Here is a 21,724-nt window from a genome sequence, read left to right on the forward strand (position 1 = left end):
CGCTATAAATTCTATGAACATATGGCCAGTTGCTATTTTTGGCGCAATTAACACCTTCATCGCACCAGAAACATAATGTGCCAGGGGCCATACAGTTCTGTCAACTCTCACACTTTCATGTAGGAAGGTGATTTGGGGCCTTGTGGCTTGAGATGATGCCAGAAGAGCCAAATGAGATGAATTATTGCATTTTGTATTATGCTTTAAACTCTCCTTTTATACATGGGAGCTCTCAGTTTCAAGTCACGTCCGCCATTACTTATTTCCACCTAACTGTACAGATGACTTATGCTCCTCAGTGGATCACCACTCCTGCTTCCAGGGTTCTTCACCCTGCTCTTCCAGGCTTCATGAGCAGGGCAGCTATAGAAGGGTCCTCTTTCTCTCCCTTCCCAACACATAGGATAGCTATAAATCTTCCATGACTGGTCCTTCCTCTCAGGCCTGGTGTCATAGATATGGAGAACAGGGAGAAGAGCTACTTGGAGCTGTTGAACTCTTTCTGCTGCCTGATCTCCACTCCCTTTCTGTGAGAAGGGAATTAGCTGCTCCTTCACCCTTTGTCCCCTACCCTACCCAAAAACTCAGATCCCCGAGGAGTGGAGGGAACAAGCTAAGTCTCTCTCCTGAAAGTTGGTCCTTGAATGGTGCAGTGGGATCTGTTTCCTGATCCCAACAAACGTCCCTCCTGCCCAGCATCACGTTTGTGGATTTGGGCTTCTAAATTAAAGGCTGTAACTCCATCAAAAGATTCTTTAAACAGTTTGTGATGGCCTTGCATTGTTTATGAATTTACCAGGATACCTTTATGCAAACTAGAGCTTTATCATGTATAATAGGTCTGTGCGGCTGTTGTCTCTCTCAGAATGGTTATAAACTTTCAGAGAAATGACTGTGTTTCTAATAAATTAAATTATTTTATCATTTCCTCATTTGAATAATGGCAGGTAAAGTTTGTAATTGTATGTAGCTTTACTGCTGTGATCTTGCAAATTCTTCGTGCCCTGGGGAAAGGTGACAACACTAGCAAGATTGAACCCCTATCATAAAGCAGTAGTGTAATGGGAGGGGCACAAAAATAGCTGCTGCTGAGGCTGGTGGCTGGCCATACTGCCACAATCAGCACTGCAGCAGCCAGTGTTGCCCCATGCAGAGCCTCAGCCCAGGATGCCGAGCTGTCCTGTTATGTCTCTGCTGCATACAGTAAAGATAACAATGCTCTGCACTGACACAAGTCAAGCCCCTTCCCATTACTCCTTCTGCTAATTGAGGTCAGTAGGCACCTTAGAAATGCTGTGTATTCAGAATCAATTTTTTTTCTGCTTCTAAAACCTGCAGGAAATTAAGAAACGTGAAAGTATTGTCCAAAATCTGTTGCTCATCATGTAGGCAAGACCAAATTCTTTTTACATGAGAACATGAGTACATCTGCTAACAATCATCCTTTTCTAGGCAGTCATCCTGATTAAGCAGAAATGTGATTCTCCACACTTTATCCACAGGCTGTTTAGTGGAAGTTTGCAGCTAAGGGGCTGGGATTCATGAGGAATAGAATAAATGTGCCTTTCATACATTACTTCGCCACCAGTCTGGTGGCTCCAGCCTCTGGAATCCTGATCACTTCTTGCCCAACTTTCAGAAGTCAAGAAGTGCTTAAATAAAGAGAAACTTGTTCTGTGGCAGAAAAGGTCACTTCTTCTGGCCAGGCATTTGGAAAGGAGACAGGAAGCATATTATTTTAAAGGTAAACTGATAAAATATTTGTTTTCTGAAGGAATGGGAAGAATGTCAAAAACATATTGAGCTTCTTTAGATGCTACCAGGAGAAAAATTACTACAATGCCTTAGTACTTCCCCGGCAACCAGTGCAGGGTGTTGTAGCAAAACAGTTGAGCCTTCAATTATCAGCAGGCTCATGCAGTCTTCCTTGCTCAAAGAAATCTAATGTTTCATTGTGTGTGTGTGTGTGTGTGTGTACGTATGCATGCACAGGAACTAAAACAGCGTCTAAAACTATAAGAGCTGAAAAACTGAGTAGCCACTAAAGAATATCAAAGCATCTACTGTAACAATATTGTTCATTTCTGAATCTTTTTTTTTTTTCATTTGTAGATAACCAACAGGGAAAGAATAAAAAAATCAGTTTACATACATCAAATTGGACTTTTTTTCTCCTGTTGTTTGTTGTATGGACACTATTTAAGTAATATACTTTAATAGATTTGTCATGTTACATTTAAAGGCAATCTTTTGTGCTATTGCACTAAATGAGTGCAACTGTAATTTAAAGGTTTACACAGGAATACCAAGTTAAAAGAATATGTTTGTTTTGTTTTAAAAGGAGGTGTAATAGCTAAGCTGCTATTAAATCAGCTTATTTGCTACTATTAAATCAACAATTTGAATCAGCTTCTAGTATAATTCAAAAGGCAAGCTGAAGGCTATATCTGCATGATACTTGTTTTACGTCAAATCAAATTAACTGCCAGTTAGCTTGAGGGAGTTAATGTGTTTGTAAAGGCTCATATGGATATTAATACAAACAATTCTGAAGATTTAAGCCAGGTCTATAGTGGGAGCACTTTGCCAGAACAGCATTTTTGATATGCTATACTGGTAAAGTGTTCTCAGTGTGGATGCATTCTGCACTGGTAAAAGCATAGGTTTGGTGCTATAACTATGTCTATACTAAAGGCTTTTGCTGACATAGTTAAGTCAGTCAGAAACTGCACTTCCTTGCATTTCTCACCAACAAAGGTATACTTGCAAAAATCTGTAATGTAGATATGAGCTTAGAGATTTAGGTTGATGGCTTCCAGTTTGTGTTTGAAACTTGGGAGCATGGAACTGAATGCACTGGGTTCTGATCTCTTGTAAAGATATGTTTAATGGCAAAACTTCAGTTACCTTCCACAGGACTGATATTTCATCATGGCCTTTATTTGGGTCTCTAATTGAGAGGTGACTCCTTTTGAAAATCTGTCTCCAATTGTGGGTGCTAAGCACATGAAAAATTTGGCCCTGAGCTCCTTTGAGAAATTTGTCCATTAGTATTAGGGAAATGCTAACTCTGCTTTGACAACTCTCGCTTCTCTCTTTTTTGCTTTTTTCCAACACTGGGAATATAGGTTTGAAAAGCATTGTTTGTCCTTTGGCACAGTAGCACAGCACTAGTATACCTATCTAGTGACTGCAAGAGGAGTAAGTATTAATAAGTATTCCTTCCCTACAGCAATGGGGAAGGAAGTACGTCAGCTATAGCTGTTTTAGAGAACCTTTGACAAGAAATATTTTAAGCCAATTAAGGGATTTCAGATGTTTATATTTCTACAGAAGGAAGGAGTTTTTGTTTCCATTTTGCACAGTCTTGCCAGCTTTAGTAATAGTGGATTAAGTTTTTGGCTCTTTGATCCTATCTGGAGAAATGAAAGATCTTTTTGAATGTGCAATTATGAGATTGGGTGGAACGTCCTTTAATGTCTCATGATTTAGCCACATGAAACTTTTCTTCTGAAACTCAGGTTAAACTCAAAAGCAAAAGTAAAAACCAGAGAAAACAACCAGACAATGCTGGCAGGAAAGCTTTGCATATAAGTCAATTATCACTCAAAAGTCTCCACTCAAGAGGCTGTTTAATCTGAGTGCTCTTTTCATTCAAACCTTTCACATCAACTATGCTTTTAATTAGGATTCTCCCCAACCACTTATCATGCCTGGACAAAGTAGCTGTTAGCAAACATTACATATTATGTATAAAATAAAAGGTGTGAAAAGAGATCAAATCCAAAGTAAATATATATATAGTTTTGTTTCTTTTTGACAGCAAGGGATGAACTAGTCTAGTGACCTGTGGTTCAAGGACAAACTTTTCTTCAAGAAGAAACTCTAAGGAAAGCATTTCTTGCACCAAGGCTGAACACAAGAGGCACTGTCATACTGTGGTAGACATGAATTGCTACAGACAATATAGCTGATGGCAAAGAGAATAGTTACCTGAACAAAGCTGTACTTCTATAGTTCTGCTATCCATTGTCCTGTCCAAAGAGGTCAATGTTCATCTGGACTATGACCTATACTGGCAGTGTTGTACCAAAGTAATTTCAATATTATTTGGAGTCTTTGCAGATTCTTGATAACAGTTTACATAGATGTCTGCCATATTTGGTGGCACTAAAGTCATACTAATTTTTTGATTGATCCTAGATTGAAAAGGGGCCAAAAATATCCCATTGCTATTTATCCATTGTATCCAATGTATATGAAATACAAGATGCATAAAAGTCACTGGGGGAGCAGAGCAGAACTGAGAGCACTGTCCTTTCCAAGGCAACATCCACCTCATGGTTTCACTCTACCTTGGCTGGGATGATCTCGTTGAGGATGGTCCTGCTTTGTGAACACTGGGGGTTGGATGAAATGACCTCCTGAGGTCCCTTCCAAACCTAATTTTCTATGATTTTATGAGGCACAGTGTGAGGGGGGAGGTAGAAGCCCCCCTCCCAACATATCCTGAGACCCTGCCCGACAAACACCGATACTCACGGCAAGTTCCAGGACAAGCAGCAGCTGTGGGGAAAACCCAAAACAGGCTCGGCAGTTCTGCAGCTGCCTGAGCCTGCGGATTGGTGAGCCCTGGGGGCAGGGCCAAGAGACAGCACAGGATGATCAAAATGCAGCTGGGGAGAGACACAGCTGCTGGGAGGAGGAAAGGGAAAACCCTGGCAGGGGAAGACCAGCTGCTGGCAGAGAGACGCAGGCAACAGCGCCTGTTACAACCAGTGGAGTGGGGCACAGGGTGAGAAGCCCCAATGGCAGCCGAGGAGGCCTGGTGGAGAAAACCCCAGGTCCAGGCTCAGGGAGCCAAAACCTGATGGAGGGTCACGTCAGGGAGGAGGAGAGCATCCTCACCATCAAGGGTGAAGATCAGGCTGCTCTGGAGAGACCAGGTACCATGATGGGGAAGAGTGGCGAGTGACAACGGAACCATATGGGCAGCCTGGCGAAGAAGGAAGAGCAGGGAACGACTGGCCCAGAGCTTGGCAGGGGAGGGGCAAGTCCTGCCAGGTGGTGGGATCAGGAGTGATTAACTCCTAGCCTGCTGGTACCTAGGAAAAATACCCAGAGAGACGGGCAAAACTCCTTCTCTCATCTCAGGGAGGCAGAAGGGTCCTGGGGCCAGAGTCTCAGGCACTCCATTGGCGGACACAGAACATCTCTTTGAGTTAAGCCTTTTTCATAAGTTATCGTTAAGCCTGAATGGGGGCATGTTTAGTTGTCCGAAGGTTGGGCTGAAAACCAGGAATCTATTTGGGAGAGATTGATGGCTGAGCAGACCCAACCCCAATCGTGGCAGTCCTCTTGGGTGAGAAGATATCATCCCGGGGAAGATTATGGGGAACCGGGACATCCCAGGCTGTGGATGTGGTAAGGGTGGGGTAAAGGGGAGGTTTGGAGCCCCACGAAGAAAGACCAGGGTCATGACCCCTCTGGGACCACTGACAGGGAACTGCCTCCCCAGCTATTAACATCAAAATTGTGGCAGGAGAGTAGGGGCAGTGCTCGGAAATATCTAGGTGGCCCCCAAAGTGCGGTCTCGCCCTGAAACTGCTAGGGAAGAAGGCACCAACCAGAAAGGGGATGAAGCCTTACAGCACCTACCAGTGACACATAGTATGTGGGTTTCCCCTTCAAGGGCAAGTGCCCTAACCATGAGGCTAAAAGGCAGAATGACCACCTCCTCCTCCTCCAGATATTTGCAACTAAGATGTCAGTGTTGTGTATGGCTGGATGTTTCTTTTTCCACCCAGATGCCTATGGGATCAGAGGGCAAATAATTGAGAATGCTCACTTGAGAAGCTCAGGGCAAGGATAGCTACACAAGGGCAAATAAAATCCAAACTATGTATAAATGCCAAAAATTGCAGTTACTTGAAAATGTAAGTGCTACATAAAAGACTAAGACCATAGGGTGCAAACAAATGTTCACTGCATCTGGTCTTGGTGTAGGAGGCTTACTTTACTTTAAGCCTACACCTGGACCAGAAGTGGCTCCATGAAGCAGTTTGCTGCCCATGGAGTGGTGTGTATAGCCATTTGCTACTTCTGGGAGCCATGCAGGGAAACTGGTGTAAGTAACTCGGGGTGAAGGCAGGGTAGGCAGGACTGGGATGGGGCTGGTGGGTCCCTGGGGGGTTGACAGGTTGGGAGGGGGCTGGCTGTTCTGCGGGGGGGCATGGATCCACAGGGGAGGGGTGACCAGTTAGGGGGCTTAAAATAGCCTAGTCAGTGTTGGGAGGAGTGCGGAGAGCTCAGCTCTGCGGCTGGGATATGTAACTGGGCTTTCCCAGCCTTGGGGCTGCACTACAAATGCATTCAGTGTTCACAAGACTGGGTTAACTTGATCTCGATCTAAGTTAGTACACTCACTCGGGTGAACTAACTTATATTGGGCATGTCATTTTTTGCCTGATTTAGCCTTAAATCAATTTAGCAATTTAACCCAGGTTAAGTTGATCTAAACGTAATAGCTGTATATACCCTCAAATTGTAAGCACTTCAAAACAGAGACTCGGTCTTCCTATGAGTATATATATTGACTGACAAATAGGGTTCCAACTTTTATTAAGGTTCTTGGGCACTGCTCTAGTATAGATAATAACTACTAGTACACACGTTAATTGTAATGGCTTATTAATGAATATTTTATTTACAAGTTGAGATGAGTTTATGGCCATTTTGGATGTTCGTTTAAATACAAATGCTGAAGCTATCTACTTTCCTGTTTACTTGCTTTCTCCAAACTTTCATAAGGATAATTTTTTTATTCATTAGGCTATGCAGAAAAAGTGAAGCACTGTAAATATTCATGCATATCTGTATTCACCTGAGTATTCCTGTCAAAAGGTATTCAGCAGCCATCTTGAAAAAAAAACTGGGGATTGAAGGTCATCCAGTAGAAATAACATCCTGTGATGTAAGTGGTCTAAAACACAACACAGGTATGTTTCATATAGCTGTGGACTATGTTTTCATAAACTAGCCTTCAAATAATCAATTCACTAATATCAAACTATTCACAGGTAAGTAGAGAAGAGAAAAAGGAGATAAACTTATGTTAATACAATTGTTTGTAAATAAATTGCTTCACTTTGTGACTATGATGTCAGTATTATATGTTTGTGGCAAACAAAATGGATTTGGGGTTCATAGATTCATAGATGTTAGGGTCGGAAGGGACCTCAGTAGGTCATTGAGTCCCGCCCCCTGCTCCAGGCAGGAAAGAGCACCGGGGTCAGATGACCCCAGCTAGGTGCTTGTCTAGTCTCCTCTGGAAGACTCCTGGGATAGGGGAGAGCACCACCTCCCTTGGAAGCTCATTCCAGATTCTGGCAAACCTTACTGTGAAGAAGTTCTTTTCATGTCTAACCTAAATCTGCTCTCCGTCAATTTGTGGCCATTGTTCCTAGTTACTCCAGGGGGTGCCTTAGTAAATAGAGCATCTCCTATTCCCTACTGCCTTCCCCTGATGAATTTATAGGCAGCCACAAGATCACCTCTCAGCCTTCTCTTGTGAAGGCTGAAGCGATCTAGGTCCCTCAGTCTCTCCTCATAGGGCCTTGCCTGCAGGCCTCTGTCCATGCGAGTGTCCCTCCTCTGAACTGTCTCAAGATTCTCCGCATCCCTCTTGAAGTGCGGTGCTCAAAACTGGGCGCAGTATTCCAACTGTGGTCTGACCAGTGCTGCATCAAGGGGAAGCATCACCTCCCTGGACCTGTTCATCATGCATCTGCTAACACATGATAAAGTGCAGTTAGCCTTGTTGACCACTTTGTCACATTGAGAACTTGTGTTCATCTTAGAGTCAACTATGACTCCAAAATCCCTTTCCACTGCTGTGCTGCTGAGCAGGTCATCCCCCAGCATGTAAGTGTGTTGGTGGTTCTTTTTGCCCAGGTGCAGCACTTTGCACTTGCCTTTGTTGAACTGCATCCTGTTTCATTCTGCCCATTTTTCCAACCTGTCCAGATCTACTTGGATCCGTTCCCTACCCTCTGGTGTGTTAACTTTGCCCCATAATTTGGTATCATCTGCGAAGTTGGACAGGGTTGGCTATGTATTTTTAAATATATATTTTTTAAAAATTAGAAAATGAATTTGAAAGGACTTCTTATTTAAGGGATGGCTGAAATGAGAAGAGGACTTAACAAAGCACTTGTCAGTAGGGGCATATCCAAGATTTTGTAAAAGGGGAGGTGTGGAAGCAGTGACTGGAGCTGCAGGGATGGCAGTACCACAAATCCCACTTACCAGAAGTCCCCAAATCAGGTAAGAACCCTGACCCACTCTGCTGTTAGCGTCTCCTCTCTTCTCTTCTGTGCTGAGCTGCACTGCCTCTCCCCATCCTTTCCCTCCCTCCCCCACCCATCTGCCTCTGGCTGACCCAGGCCCAGGGGGAGCTCCACAGCCATGCATATCCCACTCCGGCTGGACTGCATGGGGATCTGGGGTCAGCTGGGGACAGGAGCAGCAGTGGTGGCAGTGGGCAGGTTCCTCTACCCTCCATGATCCCATCAGGTGATCCCTGACAGGCATAGTGAGTGGGGACTGCCTGTCACTGCCCTTGTCCCTCGCTGAGCCTGGCTGCCCATGCAGCCCAGCTGGAGTGGGGCAGGAGTGGATTTGGTGCTCTCCTAGCCCTGGGTCTGCTGGGGGCAGCAGTGAGCAGGGGAGCAGGGGGATGAAAGAGGAGAGGGAAGGTGCTGCTGGACACAAAGGTGAAGTAAGGGGTAGGATTCTTACTAGCTTTGGGCACTTAAAAGAAAAGCCATGATTGCTGCTCTCCTCACATGGTCTAAAAGGGGGTGCAACTGCACAACTGCATCTCCCCTGGATCTGCCCCTGTCATGAGTTAATGAAATTCCCATGTGACTATCCTTCAGATATAGTTTTGCTTTTCTTCTGGTTTAGCTACCTGTAAGCCAAGTTGAGTTGGTTAGTTACATTGTCTATGACCCTGCAGGTACATTAATCAAGATCTGGAGTTTGTGAAAAATTAAGTAGCTAGGGGAGACCAATTAAGAACACAGGCTTGTGGGGTTGCTCTAGAGTTGAACTTTTTGGCTGCTTTATCAAAATAAATCCTCTCTCTCTTTTTCTCTCTCTAGTTAAAATCTCCGTCTCTGTACAGTATCATTTTCTTATTCTCTGTGGGATTCTTCAAGCTCTTCAGTATTTTATTTTAGTCACAAAATAGATTAAAATTCAGGGAAGAGTGTTACTATGGTAAAGTTATCCTATAAGGATTTTAGACTTGTCTGGCAATTTAATTCAATGGGTTGTTTTTAACAGGGCTGTTTCTTTTAAAAAGATGGATCCTGATCTCAGTACAGAATGATCAGGGGTAAAATCCTGACTGTCATTTGATGGGGCCAGGATTTCAACTGAGTAAATAAAACCTGCCCAAAGGAGCTCCTGGTAGCCCCTTGGAATTACATTCCTGCTCCATTTCAGTGTGCTTTGCACTGTAGGAAGTGCATGCTTTGTGCTCCCCTAACTTTATTTTCTCAAAAAGAAAGGCTTAAAGCAGTCTGTCTTATTGCCTGTAGTATACAAGTAATTACTAGCATCATGTTATTTTGCATGCCAAGCAGACTGTTGCACCCTTGACATGAAAATCTGTGTTAGAACATCTTTTCTCACTCTGTGATCAGTTCTGGGAGTGGGTTCTTAACCCCGTTATTACTTGCAAGAGAACAGACTTATGCCACTTTGGGGACAGTTCTGCTCCATTATCCTATCATTACTGCATTCATAATGTTTAAGTCGACTTGCTACTATACAGTATGTATAAACTATAGTCGAGGCACAAATGAGAGAGAACAGGCCAATATAACTATAGCAACATTTTTCCTAGAGGCATAACTGGTAATGATGCTCCCTGGAAGTCTCTCCATCTTCCCCTACTCCTCCTCCCCCGTGCTTGAACCTTCCTTACAGGGCTCTGGCTCCAGAAGTTCTGGCAGTGGATGGCAGCAAAGCAGCACCAGCTAGAAGTTCCCCACTGAGAGACGTCACCTCATTTTTTTGCCACCAATGTGCACCCCTAAGTGAGTAAATTTGCTCACTCACTCACTCACTCTTACCTACCCGGGCTAAAAGGGGAGCATATAAAAAGTGGAAACGGGGAGAGATTACCAAAGAGGAGTATGCCTCCTCTGCTCACACTTGTAGGGAGGCAGTTAGACGGGCCAAAGCTACCATGGAGCTGAGGATGGCATCCCAAGTAAAGGACAACAAGAAATTGTCTTTTAGATATATAGGGAGTAAAAGGAAGGCCCAGGGAGGAATAGGACTGCTGCTAAATGGGCAGAAGCAATTGGTGACGGACAGGGGGGACAAGGCTGAACTCCTCAATGAGTTCTTTGCCTCAGTGTTCCTAAGTGAGGGGCACGACAAGTCTCTCACTGGGGTTGTAGAGAGGCAGCAGCAGGGCACTAGACTACTATGCGTAGACCCTGAGATGGTGCAGAGGCACTTGGAGGAACTGGATGCGTTTAAGTTGGCAGGCCCAGATGAGCTCCATCCAAGGGTGCTGAAGGCACTGGCTGACGTCATTGCGCAGCCACTGGCGGGAATATTTGAACACTTGTGGCACATGGGCCAGGTCCCAGAGGACTGGAAAAGGGCCAATGTGGTCCCCATTCTCAAGAAGGGGAGGAAGGAGGACCCAGGCAACTATAGGCCAGTCAGTCTCATCTCCATCCTTGGCAAAGTCTTTGAAAAAATTATCAAGGCTCACATTTGCGAGAGCCTGGCAGGAAAAATTATGCTGAGGGGAAACCAGCATGGGTTCGTAGCAGGCAGATCATGCCTGACTAATCTAGTCTCTTTTTATGACCAGGTTACAAAACGCCTGGATGCAGAAGTAGGGGTTGACGTCATATACTTAGACTTCAGGAAGGCCTTTGATACGGTATCCCACACCATACTGGTGAACAAGTTAAGAGGCTGTGACTTGGATGACTACAAAGTCTGGTGGGTGGCAAATTGGCTAGAGGGTCGCACCCAGAGAGTCGTAGTGGATGGGTCGGTATTGACCTGGAAGGATGTGGGCAGTGGGGTCCCGCAGGGCTCGGTCCTAGGACCGATACTCTTCAATGTCTTCATCAGCGACTTGGACGAGGGAGTGAAGTGTATTCTGTCCAAGTTTGCGGATGACACAAAAATGTGGGGAGAAGTAGACATGCCGGAGGGCAGGGAACAACTACAAGCAGACCTGGACAGGTTGGACAAGTGGGCAGAAAACAACAGAATGCAATTCAACAAGGAGAAATGCAAAGTGCTGTACCTAGGGAGGAAAAATGTCCAGCATACCTACTGCCTAGGAAATGACCTGCTTGGTGGCACGGAAGCGGAAAGGGATCTTGGAGTCCTAGTGGACTCCAAGATGAACATGACTCAGCAGCATGACGAAGCCATCAGAAAAGCTAATGGCACTTTATCGTGCATCAGCAGATGCATGACGAACAGAACCAAGGAGGTGATACTTCCCCTCTATTGGTCGCTGGTCAGATCGCAGTTGGAATACTGCATGCAGTTTTGGGTGTCGCACTTCAAGAGAGATGTGGATAACCTGGAGAGGGTCCAGAGAAGGGCCACTCGTATGGTTAAGGGCTTGCAGGCCAAGTCCTATGAGGAGAGACTAGGGCACCTGGACCTCTTCAGCCTCAGCAAGAGAAGGTTGAGAGGCGACCTTGTGGCTGCCTATAAGTTCATCACGGGGGCACAGAAGGGAATTGGTGAGTATTTATTCACCGAGGCGCCCCCAGGGGTTACAAGAAATAATGGCCACAAGCTAGCAGAGAACAGATTTAGATTGGACATTAGGAAGAACTTCTTCACAGTTAGAGTGGCCAAGGTCTGGAATGGGCTCCCAAGGGAGGTGGTGCTCTCCCCTACCCTGGGGGTCTTCAAGAGGAGGTTAGATAGGCATCTAGCTGGGGTCATCTAGACCCAGCACTCTTTCCTGCCTATGCAGGGGGTCGGACTCGATGATCTATTGAGGTCCCTTCTGACCTTAGCATCTATGAATCTACCCCACAGCTCTGCTGCTGGTGTTCAGGAGGAAGGGGGCAGGAGACAGCAGGGTGAGGTACTCCCCACTCAGTTCTGGTGCCTCCTGTACTTTCAGACAGCACCTGGTGCTCATGCCGCAATCACTCACTCATCTTTCCTTTTACTAATGCTTTGCCCAACCATTACCTGAATTCCCATGGTCAAGAATACTTAGCTGCTGTATATTAGACTTAAAGCCATAATGCATTTAGCAATAACTTTAGCTGGCATTGTCTTTTCATGAAGACAATTAGTTGATAATGTAAATATAGTATTTATATTATGGACACAGTATAGGATAAAAGAGACAGGGTGTTGGAATATACTAAGACCTTGACTAAGAAGAATTCCATGGATATGAGATACGGTGTCAGTGTACAGTAAGAAGAAAAGTTATAGGAAGAAGACTATGTGTTATACAAATGAAACTCATCACACCTAGAGAATGAAATGATAAGCAGTTTCTGAGAGAGGCTTTGGATCGTTCCAAGTTATTAGGTCAATTTTAGGACAAATTAGTTGCATATGTTCATTATCCTCATCTGCTCTGTATTTCGGTAACTCATATAAAATGAATTGGTAAATCTCAGTTCAGTACCCAGAGAGCCCAAGGAAGGAGTAACTATGCAGGCTGCACTAGATTTGCCCTGTGTAATGGAGATGTCTGCATTACATTGATAAAGTGATATGTAGAAGTTTGAGCTACTGCTGTACAATGCTTCAATCTGTTCTGTGGAGGGGAAAGATTAGCCTTCCACCCTTCCAAACTAACACCTTACTGAGGAAATGCATCTAAAAAAATATTTACTTAAAAATCAAAAAGGAGAACAATGTTTGTAGCATCTCTTGCCTGCTTCTCTCTTGATTTGTACTGGTTATGTATATAGATACATATTTTACATTTTAAAAAACATGTTACTGCTAAATTTAAGCATAACTCACAATCTACAAATATTTTACTGATGGTTTTTGGTTATTGCAATAAACAAGTGAAAAAGAAGATAATGGGTGAGGTTCTATAGGCAGTTCAAATCTGGCCTGTAAATGCCTTCTGGGTAATTCCCTTTTTAGAGGGGAACTGTCTGTGGGTGTAGTTGTTGCAGGTCATATCATAGAATCATAGAAGTAGGGTCGGAAGGGACCTTGTAGATCTTCAAGTCCAACCCCCTGCCTGGGCAGGAGGGAAACTGGGCTCAAGTGACCCCAGCCAGGTAGGCATCGAGCTGCTTCTCAAAAGACCCCCAGGGTAGGAGCCAGGGTAGGACTTCCCTTGGAAGTTAGTTCCAGATCCTAGCCGCCCTAACTGTGAAGTAGTTCTTACAGATGTCTAATCTAAACCTACTCTCCAACAACTTGTGGCCGTTATTCCTTGTTATCCCGGGGGGCGCTAGGGGAAACAACGTCTCCCCCAAACCCTTCTGGTCCCCCCTAGTGAGTTTATAGACAGTCACCAGGTCCCCCCTCAGCCTTCTCTTGTGAAGGCTGAACAGGTTCAGGTCCTGTAGCCTCTCATTGTAGGGTCTGCTCTGTTGTCCCCAGATCATGAGGGTGGCCCTCCTCTGGACCCTCTCAATGTTGTCCACATCCCTCTTGAAGTGGGGTGTCCAGAACTGGACACAGTACTCCAGCTGTGGCCTGACCAGTGTCATATAGAGGGGGAGGATCACCTCCTTGGCCCTACTTGAGATGCACCTGTGGATACACAATAGGGTCCAATTAGCCCTGCTGACCGTGACCTCACATTGTCGGTCCATGTTCATCTTGAAGTCAGTGATGACTCCAAGATCCCTTTCTGCCTCCATGCTCTCAAGAAGGGAGTTTCCTGTCTTATAAGTGTGCTGCCAGTTACTACTGCCCAAGTGCAGCACCCTGCACTTGTCCGTATTGAAACGCATCCTGTTTTTGTTAGCCCACCCTTGCAACCTATCCAGGTCTTTCTGCAGTCTTTCCCTCCCTACTAGCGTGCCCACCTCACCCCAAATTTTGGTATCGTCAGCAAATTTGAACAGGTTGCTTTTCACCCCGTCATCCAAATCACTGATAAAGAAATTGAACAGTGCAGGCCCAAGGACCGAGCCCTGGGGGACTCCGCTGCCCACTTCCCCCCAGGTCGAATATGACCTGTCCACCACCACCCTCTGAGTATGACCCTTCAGCCAATTAGCAATCCATCTGACCATGTAGGCATCGATGCCACAGTCATCTAGTTTTTTAATGAGGATGGCGTGGGAGACAGTGTCAAAGGCCTTGCTGGAGTCCAGAAAGACTACATCCACGGTGACACCTGCATCCAATGCTTTTGTGACCTGATCGTAAAAGGCAATCAGGTTGGTCTCACATGTCCTGCCCCTAATGAAACCATGCTGGTTGCCCTTGAGCATCATCCCCGATGCCGGCCCATCACAGATGTGCTCCTTGATGATCTTCTCAAAGAGTTTCCCCAGGATTGAGGTAAGACTGACGGGCCTATAGTTGCCTGGGTCCTCCCTCCTCTGTTTCTTAAAGATGGGGACCACATTGGCTATATTCCAATCATCTGGCACCTGAACCAAGCACCATGAGCACTCGTAAAGCCGTGGTCAAAGCCTAGAGTTCGTGTTTCTTGTCCTCCGGTGTAATGCATATGTTGGGTGGGGCAAAGGAATTTGCTCTATGCTGGGAGACAAAAAAGAAAACACATCAGAGTTCTACTGTGTTACAGAAACCCTCAAACCAGTATCACAGCATAGAGCAGCCCAGCTGGAGCTCTAGGCTGTACTGGTTCCCTTGCCAATGAGGCCCTAGTTATGTTCTCTCCAGCTGAATATGACTAAAAAGCTGAAAGTTGGACTTGACATACTGTAGTTGAGTTATATTTCTGAACTAGAGTATCTTGCAGGCTCCCCAAAAAGTATAAAATTAGGGAGATTGCAAAGTAGTTTTTTTAGGAATAAATAGGATTCCACTCTGCTACTGTAATATTATTATTGGCATCCTTTCATCTGCAAGAGATATTGCAGCCTACAACATAGATTGTTTCTAGCGTCTCATGTGACTGAATAGTCCAATTCGAGATTTGCATGATCTGTGGCAGTACGTGTCATGGTTGGGTGGTTCGAGAGCTACTTGCTTCCTATGGACTCATTTCTCTTCAAGCTATTGGAGCCAATTCCTGTCATTGACTTTAATGCCCTGGTGGAGACTATGACACCACTTGTTTCAATCACTTGCCAAGGTTTTGTATTGGCCAGGATCAATTCCAAATGCCTTCTTATCTTGTTTACATATGTCTTTGTAGCAACGTTTGGGGCATCCTGTTGTTCTTGTTCCCTCTGATAGTTCCCCATATAGCATGTCCTTGGGTATCCATCCATTTTCCAAGCTACTTAGATGATCTAGCCAGCACAGTCATCTCTGTCTGAGTAGGGCTGTCACACTTGGTAAATTTGCCCTTTGAAGAACGTCTGAGTTGGTAACTTTATCTTGCCATTTGATGTTGAGTATATGGTGTAAACAGTGCAGGTGGAACCTGTTTAACCTTTTCTTTTGATGTGCAAAAATTGTCCATGTTTCCCCACCATACATGAGTGCTGAGTACATTAGCATTTTGGTCTTGATGATAAGCTTTGAGTTGTTCCATGCTCTTTTAGTCTGCTGAAAGTGGTGGCAACTTTTCCGATGCAAACATTAACTTCTTCATCCAGTGAGAGGTTGGTGGTCACTGTAGAGCCTAAGTAGCTGAACTTTTGGACCACTTCTAGCTGGTTCTCATTAAGGGTGATTGATGGATCTTGTGGAACTCCCTGGCCTAGTACAACTGTTTTGTTTATGCTGATAGTGAGAGGAAATGTCTGACATGCACTTGAAAGGTGATCCATGAGTAGGTCCTCTTGTAGTAGGTCTTCGTTGTGAGCTGTAAGGGCAGCATCATCAGTGAATAGAAACTCCCTAATAAGCACCTTTCTAACTTTAGTCTTTGCCTTGAGTCATGACAGATTGAAGAGTTTCCTATCCAATCTTTCGTGAAGGTACGCTCTACCTTCTATATCTTTAAATGTGCAGTTCAGGAGAAGATTTCAAAGAACATAGGGGCAAGAACACATCCTTGCTTCACTCTACTTTTCATCTAGAAGCTGTCTGAAGTGGACCCATCAAACTGAACAGTTGCTTTCATGTTATGGAAGGAACATATAAGATTTAACAGGATTGGTGGGTATCCTATCTTTTCTAGGACTGCAAATAGGCCTGCTTTGCTGATGGTGTCAAATGCTTTGGTTAGATCCACAAAGCCAGTGCACTGTACAATGGTCTGTTTTGCTTTCTGCATTTTTCTTGAAGTTGATGCTAATATTAATTAATAATTAAATATATGCAAAAATGCTTGCAAGACTGGGCCTAAATTTTAAAGAAAGGCAAAACATTCTTCCATCACACCTTTGTAGTCTGCAGCCATACAGCCATAGGTGATGCGTAGGGGGGTACTTGCCCCCCGAGATTGGCATCTGCAGTCATTCACCAGTCGCCACCACTTTCCCTCGCTGCCGACATCGCTGTGGCTGCCTGAGAACAGCCTACGCTCAGCCCACCTTCGCCACTGGTGTCATCACGGCTGCCTGCGGGAGGTCCCCACTTGCTGCCACCATGCCCCCACCACCAACACTGCCACCACCGTCTGTGGGTGGTCGCTGACCCCTCCAGCCTCAGGAGACATGAGTCATTCATGCATACAGCATTGCACTATGAGGTGAGTAAACTTGCTTTTTAAATTCACTGGCGTCTAAGCATAGCCTGGTGCAGTGGGATTTCATACTGGAAGATTAAAGATGTCATGATCTCTTACCTAGCAGCAATAAGGAAAAACTATAAAAAGGGCATTCTTCTGGAAACAAGATATAGTAAGAATTAGAAACACAGTCTAACATCAAAGAAAGACAACCACCAAGGTCTTCACAGAGAGAATGAGGCAGGAAGGTGATGAAAAGAGAATAGGTATAAAACAGAACAAATAAACATGACAACAAAATTAAATGAAGTACAAAGCAAGATGGGATAAAAAGAAAGATGAGTAACATATTTATACCATGATAATCTCAGAATTATTGTCAGGACTGCTGGCCCTGACTATAATTATCATTAACTTTCCATTATAAGTCAGGACCTATCTAATTCAGGGCTGCTGCCTCCCAATTTTGGGGTGGCTGCTTCCCAATTTCGTGGTCCTGGCACAGCGTTGGGCACAATTTTTTCAAGGGATCAAGCTTAGGAAAGCCTTTAACCAGGTCCTAGACTGCTTGCTACCATGGCAATTAGTGCCTTCCTTGGGCTTGATCAGGGGATTGCCATGTTAGCAAGTAGTCTAGGACCCGGTTAATGGCTTTCCCGGGCTTGATCCCCTGATCAAGCCCAGGGAAGCCATTAATTGCCACTTTATTATTAAGCACTGTAAGCACCTAATCAATCTGTAAAATGAAATATCCTATTAAAATAAGTCAATGGACACCATGAATTAAGTAATACCAACTATGTACACTTTATTAAAAAATACCATCTAAGCACCTCATACAACTCTAAACTGAAATATTTTATGAAAATAAAACTGTACTATGCACTATATGAATTATAACTAATACCAATTATATACACTTTATTAAAGGACATTATAAGAAGGAATTTACTGAAACTGAATGCTAACCTTAAGATGGGCAATTCAGGCTACATATTAAATGCAAGCATGTTGCAAGCAGCCCCAGTGGCTGGAGACATTCTCTGATTCTGTGGAGTGAGTACCTGTCCATACACAGTGATGCACACTGTCTATCAATTTCTTTGGAATGGTGCCTGGTTTTGCCAGGGCATAAAGAAGTGGAAATAGATCATAGACAGAGTCCCAGAACACAGGCACAGACACAGGTATCTGGCACTCTTTGGCTAAGTTCACATGGGCAGCACATTCATTGTCATGCAGTTTCCCCCATCCCAATATTGCTTTCAGTAGTTGAGGGTTACATTCAGCAGACACACCTAGTTGGAGTCCAAAATGTGAATAGTGCTAAGAAAGGAGGCAGCTGGCTGTCTGAACTATGGTGGAAGTGATGGGTAGTACTTGTAGCAATGGTTCAGCTTTGCAGCTATTATCTGGAAGAGCTCCCTTCTAAGCTGGTTTTCACAAAGGCAGCTTGACTTGTGATGCCCTGCATTCGACCCAGCTTATCAAGTCCATCACCTTGTTGTGTGCATGCTGGATCACAACCTGCTGGCCTTCAAATCATGTTAGGAGCTCCATGAACCAGGTGGCATTGTCAGCCACAAACATCACTTGACCGTGAATGTTGCCTCGCTCTAGGAGATCATGAAGCTTGAGCATGCACTGTGTGCTGGGTGTGATTTCCAGCTCCTCACTCATGAACTGCTGCTAGTGCTGCATATGCTTGCCATGGTAACAGATTGCATTGAGCCAGGAATTACACTGTGTGATCCTAGGCTCTGGTGGCAGTGGCACAGTGGCATGTAAGCCCCACTTTGACTGGCGACAGATTCCCTGTACCAGACCTTACGACCTGGATAGCGCTTAAAGGTTTTCTTGAAGGAAGACACCAGGCTATCCATCTTGGGGAACTGTGCATACCAGAATGTGCATATTGGAGGTGACATGAACAGCACTGGGCAGCAATCTTTGGAGAACATCAGAGAAAGCCTTACACATGTACATGGTGTTGCCAGACAGGAATGCTGAGATCTTGTAAAAGTCTACACCATAACTGACAACTACCTTCATGATGGCTTGGGACCCAGTGAAAAAATAGACCGAGGTGAGATGGACCAGCTAAGTTTGGAACACAAGCAGGTCCCGGTCAGTCTAGCTCCCCAGTACAAATAAAATGTGCAGCATGTAGGTGTCCTGAGGGTTCGTCTCTCCATCAGTCACAATGGAAAAGGAATGATATTTTGCCAAGGCAGTATTTGTGGATTCTACATGTGAAGCATTTACATGTAGAATCCACAAATACTGACACGCAGAAAACTGCCAGCATGAGCACATTTTGTTTCAGGTAGCCCCTTAACTTGGGGTGATCGAGTTTCTCCAGTGGGATGTTGGTTGCCATGAAAGCCTTTGTGAAAACCAGCATAGCCTATGTCAGGGGCTCAGCCTCCAATTCACTCCTGCTCCATCTCACTTCCTCCCTTCCCTCCACCCCCTGCCCTGGGCCCCCATGCTTCAGGATGCCAGGGCTTCCCACCATTTTCTGTTTGCAGCCACCTTTTTCACCCCACCCCTCACTCACTGACCATCTTCCCACTATGAAAATATACTCAATTTGCCTAAAGCCTTCGCAAAAGCTTCAGAAGCAGCAGAGAGTTGATAAACTTTTGCAGCTAAAATCTATTTGGAGATGCTACACACAGAACGTGCTCCAGCCTGGGACTGAGGAGGACTTTCCCTGCAATTGCAGGGATCAGGGTACTGGAACCAGGAGAAAAGGAGTAAGTCTAAATCCCACTGAGATCTACAAACTAGGTGTCCCCCCATTTAGCACATATGCAGGCTTGTCTTCCTTCTTGTATGAGGTTCCTGGGAAGGGGGAGGCTAGTGGGGCTGAAAGGGAAACTAGGAGTTGCAGTAGGAGAGACTAAGATTTTGAAGCAGAGGGATGAATATCTAGGAGAGAGACTGGGTCTAGTAAGGACAGAGAGTATGAGCATAGGAGTGACTGAAGACCAGGATAGAGGGAGCAAGATCTGATGTAGAGACGGAAGGCAGAAATTGGACAAGGAGAATGGGAGTTTGGCGAGGGGGGGAAAGGATTGTGAGTGAGCAGGGCTAGGACAGGGAAAATGTTGGGAAGACAAGACTGCTTAGGCAAGGATATTGGATGTGAAGCTTGAGGAGTGAAAGCTTGAACTGTCTAGGTGAGAAGAATGTGGATCATGGTTCGGGTAGAGAGAGCAGTCCTGCAGGGAAAAATAGTATATGATCATGTAATTAAAGTTTATATCAAACTGCATATGATATTCACAGCAATGTCAAATTAAGACAGCACAGACAACCTTGGCTTTAGCATTTATTAACAATTTACTGCTTGACTTTGCAAACTTAATAATTTTCTTTTAATATAGTGTTTTGTGTATATAATAGATGCAAGGGATGGGAAGGACACAGGAGTTCCAAAAAGCAAGGAAAGGAGAATTTAAAAAATGCTGTGAAACAGCATGAAAGAGACAGTAATGATAACCCTCATTCTACAGCGAAAAGACAGAAACTATTGCTACATTCTTCCTTCTACTTTCTTGCTAAATCTGCTTTGTAGATCTGCTATATTTCATCTAGGTTTACATTTGATGCAGTGGAAGTGGAGGAGGAACTATTAGAGGTTGAATTTATTTATATCCCCCCGTGGTGTACAATCTAATGAAAAGAAGCATTTGGAGTAAGATAACAGTACTGAACTAACATGATTGTCACTGTTCCTATTCTGATAGCAAGAAATTTCCTTTCATAGATGGTTCAGGGCACTACCATGAGTTAATAAAACAAGAAGAGGGGCATAAGTAGAAGAATAAACACTGTTTCATGTCTGGCAAGCTCAGGGAAAAGAAATTATAAAAATCAGCAGCTGTTGTAAGCACAGAAAACCTCTAAACACTGTTATCAGTAGGATAATGGCTTAGAAAATTTACTGTTCAGTACTGAGTAACAAATATAGAGGGTAGCATTTGGAACAGTAGACAAAATACTGTTGTCCCTGTCAGTCGTGAATTGAACTGTGGATTGAAGTCAACTAATATCATAGTAAAAAATTAGAGATAGGACTGAGATATGTAATTTGTGTGTAGATACGAACCTTTCCCAAATTTGAGGTGTTTGAATTTGGGTTTGGTCCCATCTCTATCAGTAAAATTCTGTAGCAACACAGGAAAATGGAATAAAAGTCAAGATGTTTTGAAAATAATTGACTGATGACTTAAGTGTTCTTGCTTCTTTTTGGAGGAAAAACATGACTCCTGCAGCTTTCTTGGAACTAACTGTAAAAAGAAAGCAATTTGGAATGCTAACTGCATGTACTCTAGGACAAGCTAGTCAGGCAATATGGTTGTGATATTATATAACCCCTCCCCCCCCCCACATTATTAACAGAAAATAATGATTGCCTTGGTGTTGGGAGCATTGTGCTTTGCTGCCAAGTTCCTGATCGAATGAGGTCATTAAATCTCCATGGTGCCTTTCTGCAAAAGAAATTCTGTTCCTTATAATTTTGGCCAAATTCCAACATGTCTAGTAAATTCTCACGTTGCCAAATTTCATTATTTTTTTCTTAAGCAATATTTGGTGTTTTTATGGTAGAGACCTGTACTTACCCCAAAATCCCTGCTTTCATAAAAAAAAATGAAGTCCCTCACTGTCATGGTTCAAGATGAAATTCTAAAATCATGAATCTTAAAGGCACCAAAAAGGAAATAAAATCCCACATTTGTTATTTTTATAATTTTTATTGCCAATATTATGACTTTACATGTCTGGCTTATGATTTTTGAATGCTTAGGGTTTCAGCATTGAAATTATATCTTCTATCTTAATGAATATAATATATAGTAGTTTCTGTTTAATAGCTGTTGTACTCTACCCCAAAGGTAG

The 21,724-nt window shown here is 44.1% G+C and overlaps 1 protein-coding gene across 1 annotated transcript in view; it reads left to right on the forward strand.

Moving 5' to 3' along the window:
- Nucleotides 1–1,524: 1,524 nt before the first annotated feature.
- The window catches only part of ECRG4 (ECRG4 augurin precursor), a 41,946-nt gene continuing 21,746 nt past the window's right edge, over nucleotides 1,525–21,724 (forward strand). Inside the window, exon 1 of the mRNA XM_019485015.2 lies at nucleotides 1,525–1,744. The gene's annotated coding sequence lies outside the window, so the exon portion shown is untranslated. The remainder of the gene's footprint in view (nucleotides 1,745–21,724) is intronic.

Source organism: Alligator mississippiensis, chromosome 1, assembly GCF_030867095.1.
Source record: "Alligator mississippiensis isolate rAllMis1 chromosome 1, rAllMis1, whole genome shotgun sequence".
NCBI lineage: Eukaryota > Metazoa > Chordata > Crocodylia > Alligatoridae > Alligator > Alligator mississippiensis.